We start from the raw sequence: 20,518 nt of genomic DNA, 5'->3' as shown, positions 1-20,518 counted from the left end.
TGCTTTTCTTTCACGAAAGTTTACGTGGCTCCGTTGTAATAAATTTGTGTTGACTAAACTCGGATGGATACTGCAATTGTGCTGGACTTACACATGGTATTCGCATACTGTACACATACAAACTTTTGTGTAAACAACTCTCTGATGTTTCTGTTAGTACTAGTTCTGTGTTGAACTATTTGATTATTAAGATACATGAACACCCATTCAGACAATAAAGTTCTTGTGATATCGAAACAGTTTGAAAGCACCACCAATCATTGCGTATGTTCGTAGCATGAGCGAATATTTTCATGTGTCGTGAATATCTTTCGTATACACTTAGTATGAAATGAGATGTGTGGAACAATAATTAGTGTCGTACAAAGTGTTGTGTTTGATTGCCTACTTTTTATCAATGTATTTGTGATGTTAAAAGACGACTGAGTTTACATTTACATTAAGCGGAGAAACTCAAGTAATAAATTTTACTCGTTTGAAAATATCGATCAATGAAGTAACAGTATCAATATGAGTGGTATATTATTTTTCGCGATATGCAACAAACCTTCTAAGTAAACTTGTCAAAAATTTATCATGTCGTAGTCGGTTGTTACGAATTCGAAAGAAATGTACTTCGATTATCACGATGATGGAAATTAAGATCAACGCAGTATTTCGGCGGTGGGTGTGCATCGTTTGGTATGTTCAGCAATCACTAAATGACCAAAATATCAAACTGTGCATACAACTCGGTTAGTTAAACGATAGAGTTACAAGTCGGATGTAATCTCGATTTACAGATGACAGCTTGATGATGTAAAGCTCAACCACTCAAATGTGTTTATTACAAAGTATTTGACACAAACAAAATATCGACTGAAGACTTCGGTTTCATTACCAAGCTAGTGAAAATTGTTTTCTATTGGATGGATATGATTTACCTTTAGAAAAACGATATAGACCGATTAAGCGACGCTGTTTCATATCCGTCGAGTGAGTAAAATTTCTTTGGAGTTCGGTTTAGTGAGATAATTGTTAGGGATTCAATCACATACAAGTAACGTCTTTTAGTGACAGAGTATTGTGATGACATTTACTCTAGCAATGACAACGGAAAAATTTTCGATTGCATTGTCGGTGTATGTGTTAGACAAATAATTCTAGTACACCTAACTATAGGATACATTTAGCAAACATCGTACAAATTGTTTCGTTGTGATGGTAACGACTTTCAACGGTTTGGTTTCATGTCGGGGAATTATTATTTGGGGGTTCAAAAACAATCAATACTACAAATGAACAACAATGCAAAACACGTTAAGTGAATTACAGTGTAGCAAGTACTTCATTGATATTACGATTGTTGTGTACCAGACATTTCTAACCGAATTGAATGCATCTAGCAAACATATTCCAATTTGTTTTTTGTAATGATCAAAGTGTGTGAAATGGCGCGAACGGATTAAGCATTAATCAAGCGGCGATATGTTAATTCACCTAGTGTGATATCTTGACACCGGGAAATGTGCGAAAGTGTTTCAATTCCCACCGCAGATTACGACGATAAAGTATTGTACCGGTTATTGTTCAACAAAGAAAATTGTTGTTTCATCTTTAGTCTTGGTTACTGGAGACAATTACATTTGTAAATTATTTCCTGATTTCCACAATACGCTGCGTGGTTTTTACGAACACGGCTTAATCTTCCCAACCAAAACATTTCAGACATGTTAATCTAGTTTTACAAATCGATATGTTAATAACAATGTTTCTGAAAAGTTTGTTGGTATCGTAATAACCTTCAACACAACCCTGGTCTGATAATGTCATAATTTAATAATCAAGTAATGATCAACTATTACAAATCTCATATGTCAAATCAATGCGTCAATCCTTGTGTTCACAGCATGATAACTTTGAATATAACACCATCGTTCGATTGTAAGAATTCTCAACTACGTTGGTCAGACATTCAAATCTCGTATACTCAAATGTAATGTGTTAATCTCAAACCGCGCGCCAAGTAGTAATTACTTCATCTTACAGTTGAATAAAAAATATGGGATATGGATACAACTGAGTTGGTATGTTTGTGGGTTGTAGTGATTACTCGCGTAGTCTTGTCTACTTTTCATACGGACACTTTTTGTTTTGGTTTGGTGAGTTACTACAAACGGATTGACTTACCAAGGTTTTTGTATTTTACTCGTTTGTGCATGGCGAGATGTTAAAATGTTGAGTTGTCATAGTGATAGTATTTCTGAAACCCTATTTTACAAACGGAAACGGAGTCGTGAATAGAGTTGTCAGTTTCAAGGATTGTTTCAAAGTATAATCTTGAAATGTGACTTGGTGAAAGTTGGTAGTCATGTTTGTCAAACCTATTTCAATTCACGCAATGTCAAAGTCCAAATATTTCATTCTGGATTATTTGGATTTACCTTTAGTACATCCCACGAATGGATTTAAAGTTGGCAAATTACCAAAATGATTGAATATTATCGGGTTAGAGATAGTTGGTATTGATTCTATAAGTGTTAAAACAGCGGCGTGGAATGTGTGAATGATCCGATGCGGGTGAATGTTGGCGTCAGTAATATTCAGGTTACGTTCGATTCAACAGATCGCGTTAATAGGATTTGTCAAAGGATTTGAGTTGGGTCGAATCAATACATTCAAATACGATTCAACTCGATTTGTGTAGTGAGTTACATTTCAAGTTGACACTTTATCAAACGATATGACATCGAACAGCGTCAACACTATGCAAGTCGGAGCAACTTCAAATTTTCACGTCGGCGTCAAATTCGTCTCATCACCCAAAAGAGGTGGCGTTAGCCAATATCTCAAAGGTATATTCATCGACGGCAATAACGAAGAGATATCTTTCACGTGTTTCAATCGTGAATTGTTCGGGGTCATTGAGAAAGCATTCTCCAAACGAAAAAAACTCATGGTCAAATCCGGTTGGGTCCAAATTGACAAGTTTACTGGAAAACCTGCTGTATTACGGGGACGGGCTTCGTCAGTAACTCTGCATGGAAAATCGAGACATACGACTGAAGAATACCCATTATTGACCTGTGAATCGGTATACGGAAATAAAGATGAATACGTCTCGATCGCCGCTACTTGTGTTTCTCGAGAGGAGAAGACGGTCAATTCTGGTGCCGGAAAGGAGTTGAAATTATACAGTTTTACATTGAAGGATGATACTGGTGAGGTGGTTTTGGACCAATGGAACAAAGCCTCGTTCGTACCCGGGAAGAAATATCAACTCACTCGTGTTAAAAACTGTGTCGGCAGCTTGAAAATCGATTCGTTAACTAGACTTGTTGAATTGAAAGAATAGTTTGCATATTTGTATACCACAATACAATATTTCATTTCGCGTAAAATGTATGACCTATGTGATTCGACAACTGGGTTAGTGCGGTGTTGTTCTACTGATCGAGGTGTGAAAATTGTGCTATCGCGATGAAGTTGTGACTGTGAACAGCAGACTATTCTGTAGGTGCGAAACAGCGGTGTGAATAAGCCGAAAGTATTATTCAGGTAGCAATCAATAGCGAGGAAAGAGAACACGATCGGTCATTTGACACGACTAAACTACGACATCATATATCATAATTTACGATCAAACTATTTCACACTGACCGGTCTAGTGTAATAATCGATAGTAGCCCACAACTGCACGGAAACAATTCAGCGCACAGGTCATTCGAATTATAGGTCGCACGCACTGCGTAATCCTCACAACAAGCCACGTTTCCGTTTGTGCGGTTATTGTTGGTGACTCGTACATATTCAACACCGCGCGAGAGATGCCTATACTCGAAAGTACGAATCACCGCCACGGCCATAAGAACCCATTACGAATCACCAACACAACCTATACGCGAAAGCACGACATGCGAAAGTACGACGTGCGAGAGATGCCTATACCGAAAGGGCGATTCACGGCCGCACCCATAAGACACAATAGCCGCATGCGACCGCACCCATAAGAACACATGGCGAGTCACCACAGAGCCCGTAAGAATACACGGCAGGCGAATTACCGTCACCACCTATAGCAAAAAAGGCGAGTCACGACCACGAGTTTTCACGATATACACATTAACAAAGATTCATTCACATGACTATTTACTTGATACATATTCAACACCGGTCGAGAGATGCATATACCCGAACGTATGAATTACCACCGCGACACCGGTTGAGCGATTCATATACCGAAAAGGGTTACCGGTCGAGAGATGGCTATACTAGCACCGGTTGAGCGATGCATATACCGAAAAGGGTCACCGGTCGAGAGATATCTATACTAGCACCGGTCGAGCGATGCATATACCGAAAAGGGTTACCGGTTCAACACGAGTTTCGAGGCACCGGTCGAGCGATGCATATACCGAAAAGGGTCACCGGTTCAACACGAGTTTCGAGGCACCGGTCGAGCGATCCCTATACCGAAAAGGGTTACCGGTCGAGAGATGCCTATACCAACCCAGGCACCGGTCGAGCGGAAGGGGGGGTCAAAAGGGTCACCGGTTCAACACGAGTTTTCGAGGCACCGGTCGAGCGGGACCATAAGAACCCCTGCCACATCACGAGCGATCTACTACACTACTCAGGTGTCGATCAAGTTTACCAGAATATTGAAAGTTTTCCGTCAAAAGAGCCGAAAAAATTCTGAACTAGTGCCACTAAGAATCTGGTGTGCAGCGCACCATGTCAGTAACGAATTAAACTATACACGCTCATTGCGTGACAATTCAGGAATACGACTGTTTCAAGCAGACAAGAATAAATGCACAGAACAGATGATTACATACGGGAGAGCGCGCATTCAATCACTAGTTTCTCTCTACTATACCCAACACCAGGGGGTTCGGGCATCGAAATCGAGACGGACGTTCAGCATTCCCGTGGCCACTTCCTGGCCATGAAAAGTGCTATTCTATGGCCGGTCATGGCGATTTTCATGGCCGGCTATGAAATTTCCTTGGCCGGCTATGTCAAACTCATTCTCATGGCCGGCCATGGCTAAATTCCATGGCCGGCTGCAATATTTCAACTTAGTATTGAACATTGATTAGTACTGTCCGTCATCCAATCGTGGTAAAACATATGATCATTTATTTGCTGTTATGGGTGTACGTACACGTACAGTCGATTGCGACAGGAGAGCGAGAATGTTTCGGTCACTTCATTCAGCAAAATACCAGACAAGTTACAATGCAATGAAATTATATGAAGAAGTCGAAACGACTTGGAAACGTCTAGCAATCAAATGATGGGCCTACATTAAAAAGAAGAGTCCAAGCTAAATGAAATCGAAAACTACATAGCGTGAAAAGCGAGAAGAGATGGAGACAAGGCACCTTTCAGCCCTGTGTCTAAATTTCGACCCAAAAATCTTTATTTTGGTTAAGTATAGATATCAGTGATTTGAATACGTGTTCATATTGCGATAAACCCGAATATTTTCGTCTGACACAGGGGGGATCGTCAACAACTAGTAGAGAATGGAAAGAACATTGTATAGAAAGTAGATCTTAGGAAAAGTTATCTGGACTCCTAGTCTAGTCACGCGGAGCGCGAAAGATTTTTTACGTTTGGGAAATTAATTTCGTCGATAATATTGGTTATTTTCTGTTGAAAATGATGATTTTCATGTTACATGAGACATTGTGAAACAGTTGTTTATATTGTACATATTGTGTATTCGTTGTATACTGTACTAGTGTTTGGAATATTCTGGAACTTTGATAGCTAACCACTAGTCTCCCTGCATGAGTGAGAATGACTCATATTAAAAGTCTTCTGGTTTCTTGTGTACGTTTGAATTAATGTTTTGATACTCGGGTATAATTGGTTTGATTCTGGCTTACCTCGTGGTAGTACGATACGTCGCTCGATGTATGAACAGGTCCGCTGTAATGTACTCTGCTGTATGTGTTGGACTGGTGTTAGTCAAGTGTAAGGAATAAGCCGCAGGTAGAACGGTGTAGATTCTGAATTTCATCAGTTTCATATCGCCATGTAACAAAATTTTGCAAAAGTTTTAGTTGGCTAAAAAATTTTCTGTATTGTGTTTTGGCTAAAAAATTTTATGTATTCTGTTTTAGTATTCTAACTTAATTAATTACCAAAATAACAAAAATTTTCCGTATGAAGAAATGTCAATTTCTCTCATTTTCGATTTTACTCATCATTGCTCCGTATTAATCACAATAATTCCTAATTGTAGGTAAGACAACGCTAATGAAAAGGTTAATATGAACCAATATAGCTTACTCATGCATCACGTAACAATGCGAACACTTTAAAAATCGTCGAAAGGGGTTTCGTTTGCGTGACTTGCGCGTGTGAAATGAGAAATCTTGTCTTACTATGGATCACAAATAATGCCATGTCACAACATTTTGCAAAATTTTTGTTGAGTAAATATTTTTATGTAATGTGTTTTGCTATTCCAAACCAATCACTAGAATTCAAAAATTTATTCTGAAATGTCCCTATAGTCTTTGAGAAATGTCACTTTTTGTGATTCCGCGTCAAAATAGCCCTGTAATAATACGCATAATTCCTTATTAGACGTACAAACACACCAACAAAACGAAGAAATATGCGCAAATGTTGGCTACCATAGATTATAAAAGGACGGAAACACTTCAAAATATTTCTGAAGTGGTTTTGTTTGCATGATTTGGGTCTCTAGACTAAGAAATCTGCTGGTATTATGGACGGCAAATAATCCCGCATCATGATGCAATCCTACCACTCTAAGTATCTTCTTTCCAAATCGTACGTATCGTCGTGAAACACGTCACTATATTCCTCACTTACATCACATATATTTGAACTAGTAAAATCAAGGTGAAAGTGCAGGTAATGCGTTTCTAAGGACATGCCCCACTTTTATATTTTCATATATCTCGATCATATTGTTTAACAGAGGTTTGTATTCATTGCTTCGTTTATTTCCAATTTTCAAAAATTTTCAACTACATCCCGAAAGGCCTTGAATTTCTGCATTTGATTTAGTGAGTCCCAACTAAATCATCAAGTTCGTGTTAGTTAGGAATGTGTGGTTTTGGATTTATATCTACATGGGAGGTGTTGCAGTCGTCATCAGAGTCATTTTCTGTATCCTTAAGCCCCGTCGAGTCTTCTGGAGCTTTTTTGCCTGATAATTTGGGCAGTGAAAACTTACTGAAATAAGGAACAGGTTCAAGAGGAGATGGCATAGAAGGATATGCAATTTCAAGTCATTTTTTTAGTTATTCTGAACCTTGGAATGTCACCCATACAGAAATAACAGTCATCTATAAGGTGTCAAATTTCCTTTCAGATTCTTTAATAGCAAATGTCATTGAATGCCGATCTCCCCTTAACCACCCATCCCTATTTCATCCGCATGTCTCGCAGATTATATGAAATGCCCAGTTTTTATCTTTATCTCCAATCTTCATGCCAAGGTAAGCTAATAAGTATAAAAAAACGGTTCAAGTATAGAAATTAAACATGGAAGGGCAACGACCGATTTTGCAGCTTCGTTCCGCTTCGCTGAGGCTGGAGTGGAGAATTGTTTTGCGTAAGCGACTGTAGGATTTCTGGCAATTCAAAAGCTATCTTCCCGAGCGCAGAAATTATTGAATCTGGTCTTGATCGAAAGCTACTGTTGCACCGATTCCGAAAATTCAAATTAAAATAATGATCAGGCACTGATCCACCTAGAATCCGTACTTCAAGTCTGAAGTATCGGCATTGTTCGAACAATCGGAGAGTCGCAATGGGTCATTGTTATGGCCATTGTGTTGCGGTTACCCGATTGTTCTGAACAATGCCGATATTTCAGACTTGGAGGACGTTAATGTATCAATGTGTTTATCCCCTCACGTTGTAAAACCACGTTGTAAAACGTGTAAGTTGTTGTTGTTGAGCACGAATACCATCTTTCATCAGCTCTAAAATTACACGATGCTATGCAGCGTAGCGTGCCTTGACACCTCAAATCGTCTAAAGGCACAATGGGGTTGAATTACGCCAAGCAATTCCAAATGCAATAGTCGGTGGTAGTTATCCGAAATGTATTGATACACGCTGATTTTGTTTTCGTCAATTTCGGCTGATTTAATAATCAAAGCACTTCAACGCGCATCGCCGAACATATGCGCAGGATTCCTCGATTCATAGAGAGAATAAATGCATTATGCCAGCTTAGCTGCGAAGTCAACCACAAAGAATAACACTTCATGGATTTGAAAATTCACTTACGCCATTCATAGGACAATAAGTCCAATGAGTTTACAATGTTTATGAAACAAGTTGAGGATTGAACGAGCGGACGTTCAATTCAAAATGTACTCTTGACGGGGTTCCTATTACTCTATTACTCTAACTATAATCATTAGGTTAAGAAATTGGAAGAGTAGACACAGTGGTGGCCCTACGAACGCGGGGGGCTGGGCGAGACTTACCGGGGGGCCCTATAAGTATCTATCCGTAACTTCTGGGGGGCTCCGCCTCCCAGACCCCCCTTCCGCATCGGTTATTATTATCTATCTTTCACCATCGCAAAGCTTTGCCAAGGTGCTGGATTCGACCATGTCTATTTTGCATGTGTGCAAGGATAGACTACATCAAAACTAAGTAATTCTACCGCATGCAGACGCCGTGATGATTATCGGGACACGGGACTTTTCTAACAAATGCAGTGATTTGGAATCGCCGAACATATGCGCAGGATTCCTCGATTCATAGAGAGAATAAATGCATCATGCCAGCTTAGCTGCGAAGTCAACCACAAAGAATAACACTTCATGGATTTGAAAATTCACTTACGCCATTCATAGGACAATAAGTCCAATGAGTTTACATTGTTTATGAAACAAGTTCAGGATTGAACGTGCGGACGTTCAATTCAAAATGTACTCTTGACGGGGTTCCTATTACTCTATTACTCTAACTATAATCATTAGGTTAAGAAATTGGAAGAGTAGACACAGTGGTGGCCCTACGAACGCGGGGGGCTGGGCGAGACTTACCGGGGGGGCCCCTATAAGTATCTATCCGTAACTTCTGGGGGGCTCCGCCTCCAAGACCCCCCTTCCGCATCGGTTATTATTATCTATCTTTCACCACCGCAAAGCTTTGCCAAGGTGCTGGATTCGACCATGGCTATTTTGCATGTGTGCAAGGATAGACTACATCAAAACTAAGTAATTCTACCGCATGCAGACGACGTGATGATTATCAGGACACGGGACTTTTCTAACAAATGCAGTGATTTGATGATGATTGACACATCTGTACGGAATCATATTCTTGCTTGGTCTGGTGCACGGATTTCCATGTTTATTCGTCATTCTCCTTGAAAAAAGCGCAAAATCCAAATAGGGGGCCCCCTTCGACCAGAGGGGGGCCCCGGGCGACCGCCCACCTTGCCCACCCCAAAAGCCACCACTGAGTAGACACTGACGCATTACACGGCAACCATGTCAATTGTAACATTAGTTTTGAATGTGTTATACATGCTGACAACTATCCAGATCACGAATGAAATGTCACAATCAGCCTCTTGCGTCAGTTCAAAAATGAATCTCAATCACGTTTGCTTCCACGAGCCACATATTACCACAATGGGCCGTGCTACGGATCGGCCACTATGGAATAAACATGAAGTAAATTGACTCGGTGTAAATGACCAATGACCATGGTAGTCGACAAACACCATGAACACCACAAACAAGCATACCACAATTAATTTTTCAATCCACCAGTAGCGTAAATACAGAGGTGATCAAAGTAGTCAAGAAAGCTACTCAAGTAGAAGTAGAAGTAGCGACGGAAAAATCTACTCAAGTACGAGTAAAAGTACTTCTTCCATAAGCAATCTAAAACTACTTGAAGTAGAAGTAGAATTGACTGACTTTAAATCTACTCAAGTAAGTAAGTAGTGTTGAAAACAGTCTTAATTCGTTCGCATGGACTGCCAAAAGCTGCAAATTGAGCTATGCGGGAGGTGCAGAGAGCTTAATTCGTATTGATGCAACCCAGGAGGTATCAATTTTCGACAATATAAGCATTCTTTCGCATCATGAGATGTAAATTATAGTAATGATATGAAAATGCGATACTAACCCTTTGTTTACTAGAAGACCCTGTTTTAGAAAATATCATGGCATGGCGCCCTACCCCATATTATAAGGCCCCAAGTTTAGGCGAAGATCAATGCGGAGAAGTTGTATCAGACTTTGCGCGATTAGTATAAGGTAATAACAAATATTGTGGATCGAAAAAGTTATATTTAGTGTAGCTTTATTATAGGAAAATAGAGGCATTACTACGCTTATTTTGTGCTTAGGCATCAGCATGTATATTCTGCAGTCAAAGAACTAAAAGTAATTAGAACTCAAAGTATGATACTCGGATTTGAAAGTGGAATGAAAATACCACTTCTAAAAAGCGGGAAATATATTTCATGCCTTTTGTCCAAAATGATTCAAAGGTGATCTGCTAAAACAGGTGTAACGTTAAAAAAAAGCCGGATTTCCAGATTGGCAGGACACGTTATGGACTGCTAGATTACGAAATGATAGGTAATTGCTAGATTGAGAAACGAAAGTTTTAAACGTTATGGTGGGCCATATTTACTGTGATGAAATGTTTGATATGGGCGACAATGCGGTGTGAGTGGAACCAAAGATCCGGTACCTGAATTACATTCACCGATACCCTCGTGAAAACATATTTGTCACTCCAACTGCTGTGCGCGAAGCGCAACAAAATTTCTGGGCTTTACTTGACTTTTACGAATATTTAATGTTGGTACTCCGTGAAAACAGCCCGGAAATTTCTCAGGCTATCTTTCGTACTGGGGAATTAAACTACTTCTACTTGACAAACTGAAAATAGCGAAAAGTAAGTAAGTAGATCACAAAATATTACGAAGTAGAAGTAGAAGTAGAGAAAATAAGATCTACTTGAGTAAGTACCAGAAGTAGAGGAAAACTACTTGAGTACTTCTAAAAAGTAGAAGTACTTGTTACTGACCACCTCTGCGTAAATATCGAGTCTTCTCTGATATATTATGCCCGTCACCAACAGAATCAATAATTCCAATATTTGCAATTAATAAAAACCGGAAAAAATTCGTGCATCGCTTTTTATAGTTGCTGGAAATTTCACTCCGTAATTCAGCCATACATCAATCAAATGGAATAGACTCAAGTTATCCGCCAATGTTTTGGAAGAATGATTTAGTTGAACTCATTACTGTAAATTTCCGTATCGATACATAGGAGGTTTGCATACCATGAAGTGTTTCATCACTTACTGTGATGTGAACTTGATCAATCGCGAGTGAATGACCGCGAAGTGGTGACTTGTAGGAGGTGGGGATTGGGTTTACCCTTAAAACGTTTCGGGTTCGTGTGTAATCGAACTTTTAGAAAAGTTATTTGGAAACACAAGCATAAGCAAGCACGTACACGAGGCACCGTGCGTATACTGTCACAATGCTAATTAAAAACAAAAAATTTTTGCGTTCCTGACTATATCCCGCCTGTTGCCGGGGTAGCTAGTCGTAGCGAGGGCTCATTGTCGATTCACTCTTCTTGAAAATTTTTGTTTCCCCGAAGGTTCACATTTGAATGTGATTAGTAGGTCTAATAGAGAAATGCGCATATTATGGAGAAATAGGCGTATTAGCGCAGGTTATTAGCAAGCATTGGAGAGGACTATGACTCTGGGACAGGAGTTCTCAACCTTTTTGACCGCGGCCAATTTTCCGGTTGAGAATCCCTCATCCAGAGCCTAAAATTATTTGGCAAGCCGACAAAATATTTTCTAGGCCAATTTATTCAACTCAAATTTTTTTTGCGCTACCCGCGATTTCAAGCTAATTGTCTTTTTGATTTTAATATAGTATCGCCATAGGTTGTTTCGAAAATGGACAGGTGGTACGAGAAATGTTATTGAAAGCTCAAGGCGTAAGAGCGTTAAAAAGGTTAAGAAAATGATGGCCTATGTGTGTACGATACACTGACTTAGTATATGGTTCTTCGTATATGTGAGTCATACAACGCTCCATTGAAGATGTAAGCCTAATTACCTCGATATTCCTTACTCGAATCATAATTAATAGTAAATCAATTTGTATATATCAATCATCAAAATAAAATTGTTTCAATCATGTCTCAAATTTCCAAACCCGACACGACTTGTAACTTATTTACTTTTGACTTAGCTATACTTGACTCGAGTCACCTACGAAAAATAAGTGACTTGGCTTGACTCTAGTCAAAATGTGTAATGAATCGACCTGACTTGGGACTCGAAGGTATAGTGACTTGATCCCAACACTGCTAGACTACCTCGCCACGTGACATGGCACTATATCTAGGCCTATACGTACATGAAGTGTATTTTGTTCTTGATGTTGTGTGATTGTGAACCAAGCTCACAGAAGCGAGTCACTAAATATTCACAAACTGAATGCTGGTTATTTAGTTCAAACTTTTCTAACAAATCAAATGAAACATTTTAAATTGGGAAGCTGCATGTTAGTTTAGTAGTTTAGTGCTGAGCTTCTTTTCATGTTGCTAGCGCCATAAAGAGTGTAGTCCTATGTATTTCAACCTATAAGATGTTATAACGCTATTCACGATCTCTGGGGGAAAGTGGCAAGACCCCTAGGTGCTTTATCAACTGAATTAAAATCCTGCATTCCCTAGCGTTCGTCTTTGTAAGGAATTTATCAGGTGTAGTTGTTGAGCGAAGATGACGAGTTGCAAGATGAACTAATGACCTTCATAACTTCGTCAGGCTGCCGCGACTTATTATATTTCAAGATGTGCCTGCTGTGGTAGCCGAGTCCTATAGCCTACTGCTTCATCATAGTATTGATAGTAGTGATGTCTCGTGTTGTATCTGGCCGCTTAAGCGGTCGGACGCATAATATAAAGTCCGTGCAGCAGTTGTTGTGTCGTGACTTCGTGAGTGATCAACTACAGAAGGAGATCTTTTATACCTGCTATTGAATTCCGGATCAACATACACAGCAAAACGTGCCCTATGAAATCACGGCCTTTCACCACTAGGTGGATGTATGCGTCAGCATTTTCATCCCATGTTGGACAGTCCAACTATTTACTACATTTTGCACTTGACGTACACTTCTAACTCTCATGGAATGCACCCAGAATGCAAAGTCTGGTGAATGAAATACGGAAAAGCCTAATTAAATCTTATTGAATATGCATGTGTGTGTTTTAATGCGCTATTGGAACATTGAACGATTCGGTGTCATGTTTTAACTAATTTAGTGGGTCATGAGTATAGCTTAGGTTGTAAAGCCTGGGCAAAGCTTAAAACATGTAATTATAGTTATGCACACTGAATGACGACTAAAACAAGAAAACATGAAATGACAAGCGATGAAACGAAGAGACAGGGGTCGGTAGGCGAAGTCGATATAGTAGATCGTCGTCCGGTAATCTCAGCCGCTGACCATGATACTCACGCTCCGTTGGCCAAAGGCGTAGGCAATATCGTAGGACGGACTGCAACAGATCAGAGAGGTTATTGGAGCTCATGCGCGAAATTAGGATGGAGTGTAAAATGCGGATTATACTAATGCGGATTATACGTCTAAATGGTTGACGTAATATTTCATAAATATCGCTCTCACCCCCTATCTCCCTCTCTTACTAAGAGGATGACAAAAGGGCGAGGATTGAACGTTAGAAACAACAGTTCGCAAAAAAAAAATACTCACTAAGGTCCCAAATTTTCATCCAGATATAGTATTCAATGAATCGTTCGACGGCACTTTTGGGAGGATGCTGCGGAGGAAATATAGGTACCGGATTCCCAGGTTGAGGATAATGATATTCGACGGCTTGAGCTTGTGGTGCGATCTTGACGTGATCGGATTGAGAATAAACATGAGAAGTTGCGGTTACTGAACTTACTTGACCGTGTCTGGAAACCGCTGACTCATCATCGTCTGCTGAGGCGGAAATTCCATTCGCAACTAAAAGAAAAAAGATTGGCAATTCTTGATTGTTCCGTAGGGATTTTTCCCACTTGTACGTAGTCTCTTTTAATTAACGATTGTTATCTATTGCATAGGTGATAGAAGTAACGTCGTAAACTTTTATTCCAGTATGAGTAGAAGTAGCGAACTCTAAGTAATAAAAGAGTAAGTATTCTAGGGCTCGGGCTGGGTGGCTAAAAACGAAAATTGTCTAGTAAACGTGGAAGCAGTCTAACATAAAAACCACTTAATGAAATTGTGAAAGTATAGATAACCGACTTTGAATTCTTTGAAACCGAACAAGTATATTGAGCTAGTGTCGCCTCTGTAGTGAATCCTAGTGATCGCCCAATATCAATTTTTTCCAAAATTATGGAAACAGGTGCCGTTAGAAATTGCAAGTTCGTTATAGTTTCGACTGATCATATCATAGTAAAAGCTCACTTGCGATAAAACAGATAGTGACAAAAATCTTCATGGTTGCGCCTATCGGAAACTACGCCGATATCTGCAAAATATTTCACGCAGATTTTGAGCCGGATACGTCATCGAGGTATGTTGAGAAGTGGGAAACAGTGTCTTTGCGGGAACGGCTTCTCTCATTTGTCAGTCGTCGCCTAATTTGCCGCTTCAAGGTAGAGATTCGCCGCCTCTACTTGTGCGTCGATGTCATTGTCGGGTAGTCGTCCGTAAATCCTATCCAGTTTTATGGAATCATTCATATTTTAGTGACAACAGCCCGAGAACAGAATGATATAATAGTATAGACCTGAGCGGCCACTAATTTGCGACTCATCTACTTCTGATTCTAAAGGCGGACAATAAACGACACCCTATAACTATACTCGCAGTCAATCAATTCGCATCAACGCGTATTGTAAAAGGCTCAGTCAAGTCCGATTCAATGGAGATGAGCAAAGTAGTTTTTCATATCCCAATTTAGACATTCTTTTGGTCCAAATTCAGAACTCATGTCTTATCATCGTGAAAAGCAGGTATGTTATTTTTATATTCACAGGATACATGATGCCCAATGCGACAGACAAGGCGGAATACCATCTCTCGAACAGGGGAGGTGTCGAAACGATCGAAACGACCAAGTACACCGTCTCTCAATCTTTTATCTATCTCGGTTGAACTTCCAATGTACCAGTGTTCGATCTTCATCTTTTGGTTGTCTTTCTTTTTTAGACGCCCTTCCCTTGCTCATTTCATTCGCTTTTACATTCGCCCTTTACTGTGCCTTTTCTAGGCTTCTGTTTGCAAAGACGTCCCACAAACAACGAATCTCGAATCCAAGTCCATAACTATTATTACCTGAATCTTTATTTAGAATCATAAGAAAATTCTGAAATCCTTCATTCCGAATTTATACATTCAATGACCAAACCCAAATCAAAATCGAGCTTCAAAACAATTATGAATCTAAATCCGATGCTATCTGGCAGTAATTCAATTTTTCTTTCAAGTCCAATTCTAAAACCATCGGTATTTGCTCATTGATAATTAATGCTCATGTTCATTTATTTGATTCGGTGCCAACAATAATCTGCGTATTCGTCGTCAAATTGCGTCTCAACGCTCGGGTCAAAGACGCACAAATTCGCAAAAGCCTCTCATCATGTGTGCCGTAGCCAGTCGTGAATGTCGACAACGGCACTGCGAAGTGAACTTATACCCCCGCGCATCCGCCACACACTCTATTTAAAGCGCCCTTTCTTCGAGTCGCGACATCGTTAACGGAGTGACATTTCAAGCCATTTAAAGATAAGAACGACTCACCCTCTAGGCGACAATCGATGAAATATGGCATTCGATTATTCTCCCAACAAAATTGTAGACTGCTAACTTTATCGTGTTGTTGTTGAGATTGCGGTCGAGTAATGTGCAACTCAAAGACATTCCCTATAATGCGTTTTGTAGATTACTATCGACCAGCATTTTGAGTTTTGACGTGATCCACGTCACGACTTACCGAAACGAAATTGAACGTTCCTATCACAAACTTGCGCCATCTAGTTCAATCTCGCACGATTCAATAGTGCCTTTCGAGTTGATTGACGACGGTTCTGATTTCGGAAAATAGGTTCTGTTGTATACCTAATATAGCATATAGATGACGAACCTATACGGATAAATGCGCCACACGTTACCCAGGTTAACTGCACGGTTGAGTATACCTATATACAGCTAGCGATTGCAGATCGCTTCGCAAACAGATGTTGTAAGCCAGCGACCGTATAGCATTATATCTTTGGTAGATTCGGACTATATTGCTACTCGGACACCACGTCTGGGGCATGCTCGGAGGACTTTTTCCATTCGGAAATCCTATCTGGGGTATGTTCGCACTGATGAAATTTTCATCAATTCAAAAACACCACAAGTTTTCGATATCATGAAAACATAAAAGCAGGGTTGTAACCAAGGCACGAGGTTCCGAGTCACAAGTCAATCTCACTTTTATAGTTTTGACTCGAGTCAAGTCGAGTCATTTTCAATTCACCACCGAGTCAACTCCAAGTCCAAGTCATGGAACAGAGTGTCGAGTCCGAGTTATAGTGTTTAACTCCAGTCCGAGTCCAAGTCATTGTTTGACTGATCAGTTTCGAGATAATGTCATGTGAAACCTACATTTTAGAAACCTGCTAGATGAAATCGATAGCTTCGCATTCATAATATACTAATTTTCCTCGCTTTTAACAGTTTGTGGTAGCATTTTCAAGTACCAGTACTGATAGACGAAATAACAACTTTACTATTCTTCGAGAACACAATGAAATGCCTGTCTTGGTAGACCCAGTCTCGAGTCATATGACTTGCGCAATGACTCGAGTCAAGTTAAGTGCTTTTTCATTTTTAAGAAAATGACTCGAGTCAATTGGAGTCACCAAAAAATCGCGACTCGAGTCAAGTCATTCCAAACCTGGATAAAAGGGTGTCGGAAGCACTCCGGATAGTGTTTTGATATTAGTTGCATAGTCGGATCGTTAGATATGTTTTCATAAAACCGCAATATTGTGATTCTTCTACCGATAAAAATATTATTGATGAAATCTGAAGATATGCGTCAAAATCTCAGGAAATTGATGACATATCAGCATCGATAGTGAAATATGGAATCTTTCGAGACTGCAGAAAATCACGATCAACCTGATATTGCTCCTTGTTCGATCTTTGAGGTCAAAATTGAACCCACATCAGAGAGTTCAAGCAGCATTAATTTTTCGAATGCTGCCCATATTGGATTCAAATCAGAGCACACGCCGAAGTCAAACATAGATAATCCTACCTAGCGACGAGAGGCTTTCAGGATTCGAGGCATGTGGCTATAAATAGCGTGGCATTGACTTTTGACTTCGATGGTGGAGGATCTCATCGATCCGAAAAATTTCATAACAAATAACCATCGTAGACATTGACTGACGCTTCACAAATACTCATAGAACAATGATAATGAACACTTCCATTTAAAATTAAATAGTATATTCATATTGAAATGAACCCGAATATTTTCAGCCGACGCTCATCAGGGGTAATCGTCAGCAACTAGTAAAGAATTAGGAATAACATTGTGTATCAACAATCGTATCACAAAATATTACGTCACCGGCATAAAATTCCTTATAATCTGAGCGAAGAGATGTACTAGTTTTAGATGGTACACCAACACATATGCCTTCATCTGTTTGCATTGGAGTTATTGCAAATCAGCGTGGCCTCAGCTGTTCGCCATCAGATACCAGTGAAGAGGTGCGGGGCTTCGCATTTGAAAGTGTAATCGTACTGTCCGGTCGAAACGCAGCATCGTGATACCAATTGATTGATTGCAAATGAATCTATCAATTTTGGAGATAGCATTGGCACTTCAGAACGACGAAGCTTCGATTTAGTAGAAGTTCAACCTATCCTGCGTACGCCACTGCACACGACCTATACCGCCACTGCAGTCACAATTCGACCACTAATCGGGTCCAACTGTAAGCACCAATGAAGGCCAAGACGGGTGTCAAAATTTGTATTTCTGGATTGAGTGTGTGGCTTGACCTCCAGTAAAACCTGGGCTTTCCGGGAACACCGGTAAAGAACGACTGAGCTACAGAAATATTTTCTCATTACTTCATCCATTGCAAGTATTGCTCGATTCGGGTTCTTGGATTCGAACATCACTTAACTCGATTCACCTCCAACAATCGAGAGACTTGAATTGACTCAACAAACCTCCGTCCTTGAGTGAACTTTTTTTTTTCAATTCAATTACACAATTTATAGAGTGAAGGCTGATAATACCATAGCCAATTCAATCAAAATAGTTGGACTAAGGGACTAACTAATCATGCACCAAAAGAAACACGCCTATACCAGAGATAAGCGGGTTTGGAATTTCTCTGTCCTAATCCAATCCAAATCCGAAGCTTCAAATCCTAATCCAAATCCTAATCCAGAACTTTTGCATATTCATCATCATCATTGGTTTATTAGCATTTTATCAGTTAAATACACCACAAAAAAATGCGACACATTGAAAAGAAAGGAAGATGTCGAAGCGACTAGGAGTTGTCTATGGAATCGGACACCCACCTTGGCCTAGGCGATGTAAAGAGGAGGCATGCACACTGAATGAAAGTAAAGAAGATAGTATAGAAAAAGGAAGCGACAAGAAATAGGGCGGCATGTCATGGGAAGCGAGATCGATAGGTCAGTCGTGGTCCGGTAATCTTGAGGATGGACTGTATTTATTTAGTAGTAATTGCTTGTATTTCGACTTGAATGTGGACATGCTCGTCGACTGCCGGATGGCCGGCGGGATACTGTTCCACACATCAGGTCCGGCATATTTGATAGAGCGATGATCTTTTCGGTCGATCATATGATATTTGGACGACGTGGACGCGCGTGTGTTGTACCTGTGCGCTTTTGATTCAGAGGTAAAGAAGTCATTGAAGTATTCGGGGCAACGACCGCAGTGAAACTGATACATAAACTTGGCGATTTCTAGTTTCCGCATATCTTCTATGTTTAGGACGCCGAATCTCTTCAGCAGCGACTTATTGGATGGGCAGCCAGGACCCTTTGGGACCCTAGCTATGATTCGGAGTACTTTATGCTGTAGTTTCTGCAGTGGCTTGAGTGCAGTTTTACTGGCAGCCCCCCAACAGAGAATGCCATAATGTAACTTCGATTGGATTAAGGATTTAAAGAGTATCAGAAGAACCCATGCTGGCATGAAGCGCCCAAGGCTGTAGAACAGGCCGCACTTCGGTGATAATTTAGTTTGTAGGGACTGAATATGACTCTTCCAGGACATGTTCGAGTCCAGTAAAACCCCCAGATATTTGGCATTATCTGTGTTGGAAACGGGCTGACCAGCGATATTAACGGTTAAGTTATTTTTTGAATTTACTGTCAGCAATTGGGTTTTCGAGGCGTTTATGCAAAGGTTGTTCTGGGCCGTCCACTCAAGTCCATATCCAATCCTAATCCGATTCCAACTTGAAATTCAGAGAAGGAATTGCAAGTTTTTCTTTCACAACCAACTATTCTCTTGATTTAAGATAACTTGGCATAGGGCTGCACCTCTCATGTTCATTGGCACCGAATGTACCATAGTGTAATGTACCATAAGTAGGCTAAATTAATAACTGATCTGAATAAAGTTTGTTGCCATGCGCCGCACGACATATCAATCTTCCAGAAAATCGGTAAATCCAATCCAATTCCTCAGCCGCTCAGAAAAAAATCTCTAATCCTAATCCAATCCAAATCCGACACAATTTAACAAATCCTGTTTTTTCAAATCCTAATCCTAATCCATGCTCATCTCTGGCCTATACATACCGAGGAAGTGTCTGTGATAATTACTTGCGGTGATTTATCGCTATGACTCGCTATTTGGAAGTAAAATTGTCGATTAACGGACAATATGTATGTATGATCAAATTAGTAAGTTTGAGCCGAAATCGAAACATGATCTTATTATGGCAACATTTGAGATATTTTCTATTCTGACATTCGCTACGTCACGGTCGAGTTGTTGAGGGCATTTTAATGCTTTTTCCAAAAAAAGAGGTCAAATTCCAAAAAAGAGGACATTTAGGTGTCCTCCGAGGACACTTTCAATATATTAAAAAAAGAGGACAAATCATCTTAAAAGAGGACGTATGGTAACCCTAAGCTAATCCCAATATCGATTCATAAGTCGCTGAAAAGTGTTGTCACGTATATCTTGCGCAGCTCATATATTAAAATAGAATGAAAGTAATGATAATGATGTTTTTATTGTATTACTTTGATAAAATAAAATTTCATTGTGATAGCTATGCACGTCGCCCATGTTAGAGAGCACAGCGTTGTATGGATGAAAAGTTTCAAAATAGTGGTTGTTAGACTGTGTGGCCTATTTTATTCCTATATTGAATTCATGCGGCCCGCGGCCTCACCAAGATTTAAAAAGTGACCCAGAACCCGTTTTGAGTTGGCATCCCCTGG

At 39.9% G+C, this 20,518-nt stretch overlaps 1 protein-coding gene and 2 long non-coding RNA genes across 3 annotated transcripts in view; 2 read left to right on the top strand and 1 right to left on the bottom strand.

Annotated features, from left to right (window-relative positions):
* The window catches only part of LOC145451764 (kelch-like protein 24), a 57,184-nt gene that overhangs the window by 18,522 nt on the left and 18,144 nt on the right, over positions 1–20,518 (top strand). The window lies entirely within an intron of this gene.
* The window catches only part of LOC145451771 (uncharacterized), a 135,355-nt gene that overhangs the window by 108,441 nt on the left and 6,396 nt on the right, over positions 1–20,518 (top strand). The gene's annotated exons all lie outside the window — the stretch shown is intronic.
* LOC145451772 (uncharacterized) lies at positions 13,239–15,663 on the bottom strand. Its single transcript, XR_013919033.1, has 4 exons — positions 14,474–15,663; positions 13,965–14,026; positions 13,769–13,910; positions 13,239–13,553 (listed from the first exon to the last, which is right to left on the bottom strand). It is a non-coding gene; the product is annotated as an uncharacterized LOC145451772 (long non-coding RNA).

This window comes from Botryllus schlosseri, chromosome 12 (genome assembly GCF_051294905.1).
Source record: "Botryllus schlosseri isolate E-star chromosome 12, Bs_hap1, whole genome shotgun sequence".
NCBI lineage: Eukaryota > Metazoa > Chordata > Ascidiacea > Stolidobranchia > Styelidae > Botryllus > Botryllus schlosseri.
Note: the sequence above shows the minus strand (reverse complement) of the source record. Positions and strands in the feature narration are given on the sequence as shown.